Genomic DNA, 13152 nt, shown 5'->3' on the forward strand with positions numbered 1-13152 from the left:
CAGGTCTGGTACACAACATTGCATACATGATAGAGCCTATGGCTGAAGCATAGGGAACATCTTTCATTTTCTCTCTATCTTCTGCAGTGGTCGGGCATTGAGTCTGACTCAACTTCATACCTTGTAACATAGGCAAGAACCCTTTCTTTGCTTGATCCATTTTGAACTTCTTCAAAATCTTGTCAAGGTATGTGCTTTGTGAAAGTCCAATTAAGCGTTTTGATCTATCTCTATAGATCTTTATGCCTAATATGTAAGCAGCTTCCCCGAGGTCTTTCATCGAAAAACTTTTATTCAAGTATCCCTTTATGCTATCCAGAAATTCTATATCATTTCCAATCAGCAATATGTCATCCACATATAATATTAGAAATGCTACAGAGCTCCCACTCACTTTCTTGTAAATACAGGCTTCTCCAAAAGTCTGTATAAAGCCAAATGCTTTGATCACACTATCAAAGCGTTTATTCCAACTCCGAGATGCTTGCACCAGTCCATAAATGGATCGCTGGAGTTTGCATACTTTGTTAGCTCCCTTTGGATCGACAAAACCTTCTGGTTGTATCATATACAACTCTTCTTCCAGAAATCCATTCAGGAATGCAGTTTTGAGATCCATCTGCCATATTTCATAATCATAAAATGCGGCAATTGCTAACATAATTCTGACGGACTTAAGCATCGCTACGGGTGAGAAGGTCTCATCGTAGTCAACCCCTTGAACTTGTCGAAAACCTTTCGCGACAAGTCGAGCTTTATAGACAGTAACATTACCGTCAGCGTCAGTCTTTTTCTTGAAGATCCATTTATTCTCAATTGCTTGCCGATCATCGGGCAAGTCAACCAAAGTCCATACTTTGTTTTCATACATGGATCCCATCTCAGATTTCATGGCCTCAAGCCACTTTGCGGAATCTGGGCTCACCATCGCTTCTTCATAGTTCGTAGGTTCATCATGATCTAGTAGCATGACTTCCAGAACTGGATTACCGTACCACTCTGGTGCGGATCTCACTCTGGTTGATCTACGTGGTTCAGTAGTATCTTGTCCTGAAGTTTCATGATCATCATCATTAGCTTCCTCACTGATTGGTATAGGTGTCGCAGAAACAATTTTCTGTGATGTACTATTTTCCAATAAGGGAGCAGGTACAGTTACCTTGTCAAGTTCTACTTTCCTCCCACTCACTTCTTTCGAGAGAAACTCCTTCTCTAGAAAGTTTCCGAATTTAGCAACAAAAGTCTTGCCTTCGGATCTGTGATAGAAGGTGTATCCAATAGTTTCCTTTGGATATCCTATGAAGACACATTTCTCCGATTTGGGTTCGAGCTTATCAGGTTGAAGCTTTTTCACATAAGCATCGCAGCCCCAAACTTTAAGAAACGACAACTTTGGTTTCTTGCCAAACCATAGTTCATAAGGTGTCGTCTCAACGGATTTTGATGGTGCCCTGTTTAACGTGAATGCGGCCGTCTCTAAAGCATAACCCCAAAACGATAGCGGTAAATCAGTAAGAGACATCATAGATCGCACCATATCTAGTAAAGTACGATTACGACGTTCGGACACACCATTACGCTGTGGTGTTCCGGGTGGCGTGAGTTGCGAAACTATTCCACAATTTTTCAAATGTACACCAAACTCGTAACTCAAATATTCTCCACCACGATCAGATCATAGAAACTTTATTTTCTTGTTACGATGATTTTCAACCTCACTCTGAAATTCTTTGAACTTTTCAAATGCTTCAGACTTATGTTTCATTAAGTAGATATACCCATATCTGCTTAAATCATCTGTGAAGGTGAGAAAATAACGATATCCGCCACGAGCCTCAATATTCATCGGACCACATACATCGGTATGTATGATTTCCAATAAATCTGTTGCTCTCTCCATAGTACCGGAGAACGGTGTTTTAGTCATCTTGCCTATGAGGCACGGTTCGCAAGTACCAAGTGATTCATAATCAAGTGGTTCCAAAAGCCCATCAGTATGGAGTTTCTTCATGCGCTTTACACCGATATGACCTAAACGGCAGTGCCACAAATAAGTTGCACTATCATTATTAACTTTGCATCTTTTGGCTTCTACATTATGAATATGTGTATCACCATCTTCGAGATTCAACAAGCATAGACCACTCTTCAAAGGTGCATGACCATAAAAGATATTATTCATATAAATAGAACAACCATTATTCTCTGATTTAAATGAATAACCGTCTCGCATTAAACAAGATCCAGATATAATGTTCATGCTCAACGCTGGCACCAAATAACAATTATTTAGGTCTAATATTAATCCCGAAGGTAGATGTAGAGGTAGCGTGCCGACCGCGATCACATCGACCTTGGAACCGTTTCCCACGCGCATCGTCACCTCGTCCTTTGCTAGTGTCCGCTTATTCCGTAGTCCCTGTTTCGAGTTGCAAATATTAGCAACAGAACTAGTATCAAATACCCAGGTGCTACTGCGAGCTCTAGTAAGGTACACATCAATAACATGTATATCACATATACCTTTGCTCACTTTGCCATCCTTCTTATCCGCCAAATACTTGGGGCAGTTCCGCTTCCAGTGACCAGTCTGCTTGCAGTAGAAGCACTCAGTTTCAGGCTTAGGTCCAGACTTGGGTTTCTTCTCCTGAGCAGCAACTTGCTTGCTGTTCTTCTTGAAGTTTCCCTTCTTCTTCCCTTTGCCCTTTTTCTTGAAACTAGTGGTTTTGCTAACCATCAACACTTGATGCTCCTTCTTGATTTCTACCTCCGCACCTTTCAGCATTGCGAAGAGCTCGGGAATAGTCTTGTTCATCCCTTGCATATTATAGTTCATCACGAAGCTCTTGTAGCTTGGTGGCAGTGATTGGAGAATTCTGTCAATGACGCAATCATCTGGAAGATTAACTCCCATCTGAATCAAGTGATTATTATACACAGACATTTTGAGTATATGCTCACTGACAGAACTGTTCTCCTCCATCTTGCAGCTATAGAACTTATTGGAGACTTCATATCTCTCAATTCGGGCATTTGCTTGAAATATTAACTTCAACTCCTGGAACATCTCATATGCTCCATGACGTTGAAAACGTCGTTGAAGTCCCGATTCTAAGCCGTAAAGCATGGCACACTGAACTATCGAGTAGTCATCAGCTTTGCTCTGCCAGACGTTCATAACATCTGGCGTTGCTCCAGCAGCAGGCCTGTCACCCAGCGGTGCTTCCAGGACGTAATTCTTCTGTGCAGCAATGAGGATGATCCTCAGGTTACGGACCCAGTCCGTGTAATTGCTACCATCATCTTTCAACTTTGCTTTCTCAAGGAACGCATTAAAATTCAACGGAACAATAGCACGAGCCATCTATCTACAATCAACATAAACAAGCAAGATACTATCAGGTACTAAGTTCATGATAAGTTTAAGTTCAGTTAATCAAATTACTTAGGAACTCCCACTTAGATAGACATCCCTCTAATCTTCTAAGTGATCACGTGATCCAAATCAACTAAACCATAACCGATCATCATGTGAGATGGAGTAGTTTTCAATGGTGAACATCGTTATGTTGATCATATCTACTATATGATTCACGCTCGACCTTTCGGTCTCCGTGTTCCGAGGCCATATCTGTATATGCTTGGCTCGTCAAGTATAACCTGAGTATTCTGCGCGTGTAACTGTTTTGCACCCGTTGTATTTGGACGTAGAGCTTATCACACCCGATCATCACGTGGTGTTTGGGCACGACGAACTTTGGCAACGGTGCATACTCAAGGAGAACACTTCTTGATAATTTTAGTGAGAGATCATCTTATAATGCTACCGTCAATCAAAGCAAGATAAGATGCATAAAAGGGATAAACATCACATGCAATCAATATAAGTGATATGATATGGCCATCATCATCTTGTGCTTGTGATCTCCATCTCCGAAGCACCGTCATGATCACCATCGTCACCGGCGCGACACCTTGATCTCCATCGTAGCATCGTTGTCGTCTCGCCAATCTTATGCTTCCATGACTATCACTACCGTTTAGTAATAAAGTAAAGCATTACATCGCGATTGCATTGCATACAATAAAGCGACAACCATATGGCTCCTGCCAGTTGCCGATAACTCGGTTACAAAACATGATCATCTCATACAATAAAATCAGCATCATGCCTTGACCATATCACATCACAACATACCCTGCAAAAACAAGTTAGACGTCCTCTACTTTGTTGTTGCAAGTTTTACGTGGCTGCTACGGGCTTAAGTAAGAACTCATCTCACCTACGCATCAAAACCACAACGATAGTTCGTCAAATAGACTCCGTTTTAACCTTCTCAAGGACCGGGCGTAGTCACACTTGGTTCAACTAATGTTGGAGAGACAGTCTTCCGCAAGCCATCTATGTGCAAAGCACGTCGAGGGAACCGGTCTCGCGTAAGAGTACGCGTAAGGTTGGTCCGGATCGTCTCACCCAACAATACCGCCGAACCAAAGTATGACATGCTGGTAGGCAGTATGACTTGTATCGCCCACAACTCACTTGTGTTCTACTCGTGCAAATAACATCAAACCATAAAACCTGGCTCTGATACCACTGTTGGGGAACGCAGTAATTTCGAAAATTTTCCTACGCACACGCAAGATCATGGTGATGCATAGCAACGAGAGGGGAGAGTGTTGTCTACGTACCAACGCAGACCGACCGCGGAAGCGATCACACAACGTAGAGGAAGTAGTCGTACGTCTTCTTCCCGATCCGACCGATCCAAGCACCGTTACTCCGGCACCTCCGAGTTCTTAGCACACGTTCAGCTCGATGACGTTCCTCGGGCTCCGATCCAGCAAAGCGTCGAGGAAGAGTTCCGTTAGCACGACGGCGTGATGACGATCTTGATGTACTACCGACGCAGGGTTTCGCCTAAGCACTACAACGGTATGATCGAGGTGGAATATGGTGGCAGGGGGCACCGCACACGGCTAAGGAACGATCTCAAGGATCAACTTGTGTGTCTTGGGGTGTCCCCTGCCCCCGTATATAAAGGTTGGAGGAAGGGGGGCCGGCCGGCCAGGGAGAGGGAGGCGCAGGGGAGTCCTACTCCCACCGGGAGTAGGACTCCTCCCTCCAATCCTAATCCAATTAGGACTCTCGGGGGGAAAGGAGAAAGAGGGGGGGCCGGCCCCTTCTCCTAGTCCTACTAGGACTTGGGGAAAGGGGGGGGGGGGCGCCGGCCAGCTTATGGGCTGCCCCTTTTCTCTTTTTCCACTAAGGCCCAATAGGCCCATTAGTCTCCCGGGGGGTTCCGGTAACCCTCCCGGTATTCCGGTAAAATCCCGATTTCACCCGGAACACTTCCTATGTCCAAACATAGGCTTCCAATATATCAATCTTTACGTCTCGACCATTTCGAGACTCCTCGTCATGTCCGTGATCTCATCCGGGACTCTGAACAACCTTCGGTACATCAAAATGCATAAACTCATAATAACTATCATCGTAACGTTAAGCGTGCGGACCCTACGGTTCGAGAACAATGTAGACATGACCGAGACACGTCTCCGGTCAATAACCAATAGCGGGACCTGGATGCCCATATTGGCTCCTACATATTCTACGAAGATCTTTATCGGTCAGACCGCATAACAACATACGTTGTTCCCTTTGTCATCGGTATGTTACTTGCCCGAGATTCGATCGTCGGTATCCAATACCTAGTTCAATCTCGTTACCGGCAAGTCTCTTTACTCGTTCCGTAATACATCATCTCACAACTAACATATTAGTTGCAGTGCTTGCAAGGCTTATGTGATGTGCATTACCGAGAGGGCCCAGAGATACCTCTCCGACAATCGGAGTGACAAACCCTAATCTCGAAATACGCCAACCCAACATCTACCATTGGAGACACCTGTAGTACTCCTTTATAATCACCCAGTTACGTTGTGACGTTTGGTAGTACCCAAAGTGTTCCTCCGGTAAACGGGAGTTGCATAATCTCATAGTTATAGGAACATGTATAAGTCATGAAGAAAGCAATAGCAATATACTAAACGATCGGGTGCTAAGCTAATGGAATGGGTCATGTCAATCAGATCATTCTACTAATGATGTGACCTCGTTAATCAAATAACAACTCTTTGTTCATGGTTAGGAAACATAACCATCTTTGATTAACGAGCTAGTCAAGTAGAGGCATACTAGTGACACTCTGTTGGTCTATGTATTCACACATGTATTATGTTTCCGGTTAATACAATTCTAGCATGAATAATAAACATTTATCATGATATAAGGAAATAAATAATAACTTTATTATTGCCTCTAGGGCATATTTCCTTCATTAACATCCAAAGCCAGAGCGGGTTATCAAACCTCGCATATTTATTCAACAATTTAAAAATATACCTGGAAAATTGGCTCAGATTGCCAGCTTACATCGCCACATCCAGTGAGGGTGACAACCCAAGTATTCATAAGCGCATAATCTCAATTACGCAATCCAAAGTATATTGACAACTTAAAGTCCATAACCAGGGTTGTTTACCAAACCTAAAATATTCATACCATTATTGAAAGACATACCTGTAGATTAATACCCTGGCGATGCCTTGATAATTATAATCCGCGGCCAGTATCAACCCGGAGTCATGAAATATCATCATTTTGATTGCTCAAGGTGAAATATCCTGGCGACTTATAGTCTGCTATCAGGGCGGGTTATCAAACCCAAAGATGCTCAATGACCAGTCATATAATCAAGGCTACATGGCCTGTGAAATCAGTTCATACCGCCGGCTTACAACGCCATATGCAGCAAGGGTAACAGCCCTAACGACTTAGAGCGCTGAACTCCAAGTGCATAATCAAGGCATGCCGGTGACTTATCATCCAAAGTCAGGCCGAATTATCAAAACTTTGGATATACTCAAATATGAGTCATAGGGATTAAGGCTACATGGCCTGAATCGTTTTAAACCATATGTCAATATGGTACAAGGATATGAACCAAAACAATGTTCAGAGATAATGATAAATCAGAAAAAACAAGGCTTTCATAGGCTGCCAAGCCTCAATATCAAGTGTTGTTCAAGGGCCGCACAACCACTGAGTTAATCCTTTATTCAAACCTATAAGCCGGGCCTCACATGACCAATCGCCATTTTAACTTTGACAAGTTTAGGGTCTTTATAAGATTGATTATCAAAAATACAGTGGTCATTCCAGGATTACCTAGGCGGAGTGGCAGACATACAAAGGCAGGATAACTGGGATTTTTGGTGAATACACCTAGCGTCCAAGCTTATTAAAAGGGTAAACAAAGCTCTGTTCATTAACAGGGAACCCCCAAGTAATATTTCAATCAAGGCGTATAAGCCGGATCAGCAGGGTAGTTATAGCTATGCTCAATGAGCAGGAAGCCCACAAGTAATTTGCAATCAAGGCGTACAAGCCAGATCAAGTGGGTAGTCATAACTATGTTCATTGAACAAAAAGCCCCCAAATGACCTATCATAAGTCATTAAGACAAGTTACCTATGTTTGAACTGCACATTGTAGCATATTCTCTTTGGTAACCTTTAAACTTTGGGCAGAAAAACCCCAAGTCATTTACAACAAGGCATATAAGCCGGATCAAAGGGTAGTCACAGCTATGCTCAGCGAGCAGGAAGCCCCCTTGTTATTTGTAACAAGGCGTGCAAGCCGGATCAAGAGGGTAGTCACAGCTATGCTCATTGAGCAGGAAGCCCCCAAACGACCAATAAGATAAGCCCATAAAGGAGGATGCCCATGTTTGAACTGCGCACTGCAGCAAGTTCTCTTTGGCAACCTTTAATTTTTGTGAGAACTCAAACCTGCGAGAGATTTTTGAACCGCAATTTTAAACCGGATATTGAGAGCTTCAAAGCTTTGTAAGAGACAGATTTCCCTTGAGCCAGATTTTAAATCGGAATCCTTCATTTTAGGCCGGAAATTTTTTCTAAGGACCTTCAAATTTTCACCAATAGGACAGTAGCCTCTGGGTCCGGGCTATTTTTTCCCTCCAATGACCCGGGGTTCTTAAATATTACTGAGACTGGCAACATTTACTGAGTCATGTCATCGTAGCCCCAGAGCCTTAAGATGACTCGATGAGTTGTCTTGAGATTCTCCATACTTGACCGTGATATAAACTGGCATATAGTTAAACAGCGGAACGCTGTAATATGTTGAAGCTCGGCAGGTTATAAATGATCCCGTATGAGTTGTGTAAATAATCCATCTGATGATTCATCCCAACTGGTTGTTGAAGTTTAAACAAACCATAGTGGAAACGACTTGTGCACCTGTCCAATGAGCCATCTGGTGCAGGCGAAGGTTGATAATATAATATGATTTGCTCCAAAATTGTTGGAATAGACCGGACTGCAGGGCGGACAGTAAGGACGACCGCGGTATCATAGATAGCACGGACTTGGGCGAGTCAACCATGGGCACGGATAGATGAGTCGGCCGTGGCATTATAAGCCGGTGCGGACAGAGAATAATTCACAGATGCGGTAAGCCGCGCGGACAGGCGAGTTAGCCACGTCATGTTGATGTAGCAGCGGCAGCAACCTGCGCACTTATCCGTTGAGCAGCACGGCACGGATAAGCGCTAGTGCAAAAATAATGTTGACGCATGCCCCTTTGCGACACCTTTGTAATGTATAGTGGTCCTGCGAGAAAAGTGCCACAGACCAGAGTAATTGTTCTCAAATAATTTATTATGTACTGAAAATAGATAGGGAGAATAGCACCTGGTATTTTGGTTGGCTGTGCAACCGGCGTGCATTGCTGTGTTCTTTTGTCTTCACGTACTAATTGCTGGATTCATGCCATGTACTAAAAGCAGCAGCATAGTTTTGTAATAGCTCCTTGACATTTGAAGCGAGTAACCAGAGGTACTCTATAGCAAATTTTTTTAATTCGACTTGTTCATTCTGCCTTCTCTACTTCTATGGTTTCTGCCTTAGCAAACCGCTGTAGTAGGATCGCTCAAAAGACCGGCTCGTGCGTATGGGCTTCAGAGACAGAGCGTGGCAGCGGCGGGACGAGCGCAAGGCGGCTCAAAACCAGGGGCGGCTCAATGGCAGGCAGTGCCAACAGCGGCAGATCGACGAGGCTCCAAGCAGTCCGACAGGGCTCCGGCAGGTTAATCCGCGATGAGCAGTAGCGATTTTGACGCAGAGGCCAATAGCAGGGGCGGCGACGACGCGGTGAACCGGAAGCCAATCCTGCGGGAGTAGCGCGGGCGGCTTAGGAGACAGGACCGCGCTGGCGGCACATCCGAGCCAGCGAGCGCGCGGCTCAGGAGACGGGTACGCAGGCGCAGATCGTGGAGGATTCCGGGTCGTGACCGGCTCCACTTCTGGGTTGTTGTCAAGGAGGCGAGGCGAATGTTGGAGTATCTACTACTCCTACCAGATCAACATTTGTGGATATTGGGTTACCACAATGTACGTGAGATGATTGCTATTTCAGCATGGTACCTATGATGGGAAAGACGGAAGCTGATACACAATGAAAAAACTCAAAATGTAACTTAGATCTCAATGGGGATTCTTACTCTAACAAACTTTGTTGTTAATGCATTATCACCCAAGGCGTCGATCAAAATGGAGAGTTGGTCTTGTTCTCCAAGAGGTTTCGTTAATCTTAATGTTGATACTTCTTTTGATCACGATCTTCTTAGGCGTTCCATCCATGGGAGCGGTCTTTCGAGACGACAAAGGCCGTGTTTAGATACACTAACACAATTAGAGGTTAGAGTTAGATTCTAACCTTGAACTAACCCTGAACTAACTCTAGCCAAAGAGGTGTTTGGATGGCAGAGTTAGATGGAGCGCGGATACAGCGAGGCGCCTTCATGGGCGGTGCGAGAGGGAGGAAGGGAGAGGACGAGAAGCTTCGAGGAAGTGGGGAGGGACCTGCTGCGGCGAAAGTAAGAGAAAAAGTGTTTTTTAGTGCTCCCGAAAAAAACTAACCCAAATAAGCACCTCTTGGGTGGGTTAGATTTTTTGGATGGGTTCGATGCATCTAACCCAAACTAACCCTTCTGTTTGAATATTTTTGGGTTAGTTGAGTCCAATCTAACCCAAACTAACTCTAACCTATGGATCCAAACAGGGCCAAAGGCAGGTTCATAGCTGGAGGGAATGAGAAGATAGATTTTTGCGCAGATGTGTTGATGGCGGAAGCTTTAGCTCTAAAATTCGGTCTAACACTGGCGCAATGGGCGGGATGCAATCGCCTTATTATAAATTCAGATAAGTTGGAGGGGATTGATACTATGAATGATGGAGGACAATCGGCGGGTGCGGCGGCAGCAATCTTTGATGACTGTTTTCATTATGCTTGTGATTTCGTTATTCCTAGATTTGAGCACTGTAATAGGTCAAGATGCCAACGGGGATGAAACCCATCGGGTTTTGCCTTCCCAAACCCATCTCCACGAAAAATTCGGAAGCCCGTCCCCATCCCCGTCACCGTACGCGGGGCTAGCTTTTGGCCCGTGCCCTAAATCCATCGAGTTTTCTAAACCCACGAGGAAACCACGGGGAAATCGGCATATTTAAGAAAACATAAGGACTGGAGTTCTATCATTTAGAACTAGAACTCTACCACTTGTGCTAAATGTTGATTCTGAGGCAACCGTGCTGATCGGAGTTGCAAAATATCACATGCTAGCAGCCTCAAAGTTGGATACCGTGTTCCACCAGCTTTTCACCAATTTAACATACGGATTTATCTTTGGACAACGGAACTAGCTAATCTTTCAAGTAACGGTTTAGCTCAGATTTCATCCTAAAAGATGTTGGCCATTTTTTAGTAACATGTTCATTGAAGAGTGACATAAGGAATGGAGCTTGCAAAGAAGAGAATGAGCAAGATGGCCGTCCATGATCATCATCACTCTCAAGTGTACTTTTCAAATTCGCTTATTGTAGTATTTTGACGGGGATGGCGGGTTTCGGGTTCGGGCATTGAAGAAACGGGTTTGAACCCATGAAATGTGTCGGGTTTTATACTTTACCCAACAGCAGCCCCGCGGGGTTAAAAAGACGCCCATCCTCGTTCCCTAATAAGGTAAAAACCCGCGGGGACGCGGGTTTCGGGGCTCCATTGCCATCTTGAGAAATAGGGAAGCAAACAAAGTAGCTCATGAACTTGCTAGATTAGCTAGATTTTCTTCGACTTCTGATTGGTTTGAGGAGCCTTTAAATGAAATTGTAATGATCTTGACAAACGATCTACTACTTATTACAAATGAATAAAGTCTGAGTTTTTTCAGTAAAAAGGAGGCGAGGTGAATCCATCCCCGCATCTTCCGGGTCGGACGAGGCTCACAGGCGGAGGCAAGACCGGCTTCAAGACAAGCGGCGGCCACCAGCGGCGGTGAAGTGGTGAAGCGCAAGGGCGGCTCAGTCAAGTGGTGGTGAGGCCGTCCACCCAGGGCAGCTCGGCGCAACCACGGCATAGGAGCCGTGAGGCCGAAGCGGGCCGTTGCTGCGGATTAGTTACGCTGGCGAGGACAGCTCAGTACAGTGGAGGAGCAGGGTGATTCAGAGGAAACCGGGGGCTCGCGGGCAACGACGACAGCCGGCGGCTCGCGGCGGGAGCAAAGCTACTCGGCCGGCAGCCGGTGGCGTGGACGCGAGCCATGGCGGCCTGAGGCACCGCCGTGCCCGCAGCGGCCGGTGAGTCCGGGCCGTATCCTCTTCTTGGTCGTGGTTCACTTCTTGATCGTGGCTATTTTTCTATCCGACTTGCTAGCAGCACACGATGGCTAGGCGTCACGTCTTCGATTCCTTATTCTTTCCAAATTGGTTTCACTACCGATCGGATCAAACTTGCAGCGGCCGACCTGTTTGCTTGGTTTTTGACAAGAAGTAACCGGCGACTTCTTGCTTTCCTCGGTACACACACGCGTGCAGAATCACACGCATCCAGAATCTAGCAGGCTTGCATTGGTTTGTGTATCGCGGCTTTGACGGCCACCACAGATTGGAAAAATTCGTAGAGATTATCTGTTGTGGCGTGCACAAAAAATGTCTTTGATCTGAACTCACGAGTTGAGAACTGATATAGACCCTTCTGTATCTGCTCTTCTTCATCCGAAAATTGCAAACTTCTTGAAAACCTTGGGAAGAATCCCTCCAAAAACTCAACACCACCGTGCCCAGGCCCCACGGTGGGTGCCAATTGTTGTGGATTTGTCACGGCAGATGTTCTTAGTGTGAGGACTTTAGTCGTGAGGCCAACGCATCTATGTGGTAGCTTGAGAGGGGTTGAGTGCGACGAGAGATGTGAGTTTTTTTACCCAGGTTTGACCCCTCACGGTGGAGGTAAAGCCTACGTCCTGCTTCATTCATATTGATGATCATGATCACGATTATAAGGGTGCTCTGTCTCTAGAGCTATAGACTTGTCGGTCTAACCCTAACTTGTTCAACTCGTGAAAAACTCTCCCTCTTGGGGTGCCCTGTCCCTCCTTATATAAGTTGGAGGGGCGGGTTACATGTGGAGTCCTACTAGGATTAGGACTAGTCTATCTTCTATTACAAGCCGGATACATGTCCGGGTCTTGCTTCCTTGTAAGGGAGATGTTCCTCATGCCTTTCCTCTTAAGCCGGCTCACCATAATATGAGCCGGCCTTCCCACGAGCCGCCTTGTGGGCCGTTGGGTCTTGTCGATCGTCTGAACCACCGGCCCGGTCACCAATGAGTCACCAAGGCTTGGCCGAGTCATCAGTGAGTCGCCAGTCCTCGGGCGGGTCACTTCGCGAGTCGCCAAGTCCGGCCGGGTCATACTGCGGGGTATAGCCTCGACACCCTAGTTGATGTCGAGTCGGGATGGCTGGTCTCAAGGTAGTCGCCATGGAGCCGTGGGTGCAAAGAGGCGTCGAGTTAGACATGGTCACTCCGAAGTGGTGCGCCGGGAATAAGGTGTTGACGAGGCATCATGTTGGTTTTGCCAAGCCCATGACACGTCATGGATGAGGGCACACAATGGGGTTGCCAGCACCGGGCATGTGTAGACGGATGAAGTCGATATTGATGAGGTGCCGCACCAGGCTTGCCAAGCCCAGGGACACGTCATGGACAAAGGCACGCATAGGTGTTGCTAGCAC

This window comes from Triticum aestivum, chromosome 6A, assembly GCF_018294505.1.
Source record: "Triticum aestivum cultivar Chinese Spring chromosome 6A, IWGSC CS RefSeq v2.1, whole genome shotgun sequence".
Taxonomy (NCBI): Eukaryota; Viridiplantae; Streptophyta; class Magnoliopsida; order Poales; family Poaceae; genus Triticum; species Triticum aestivum.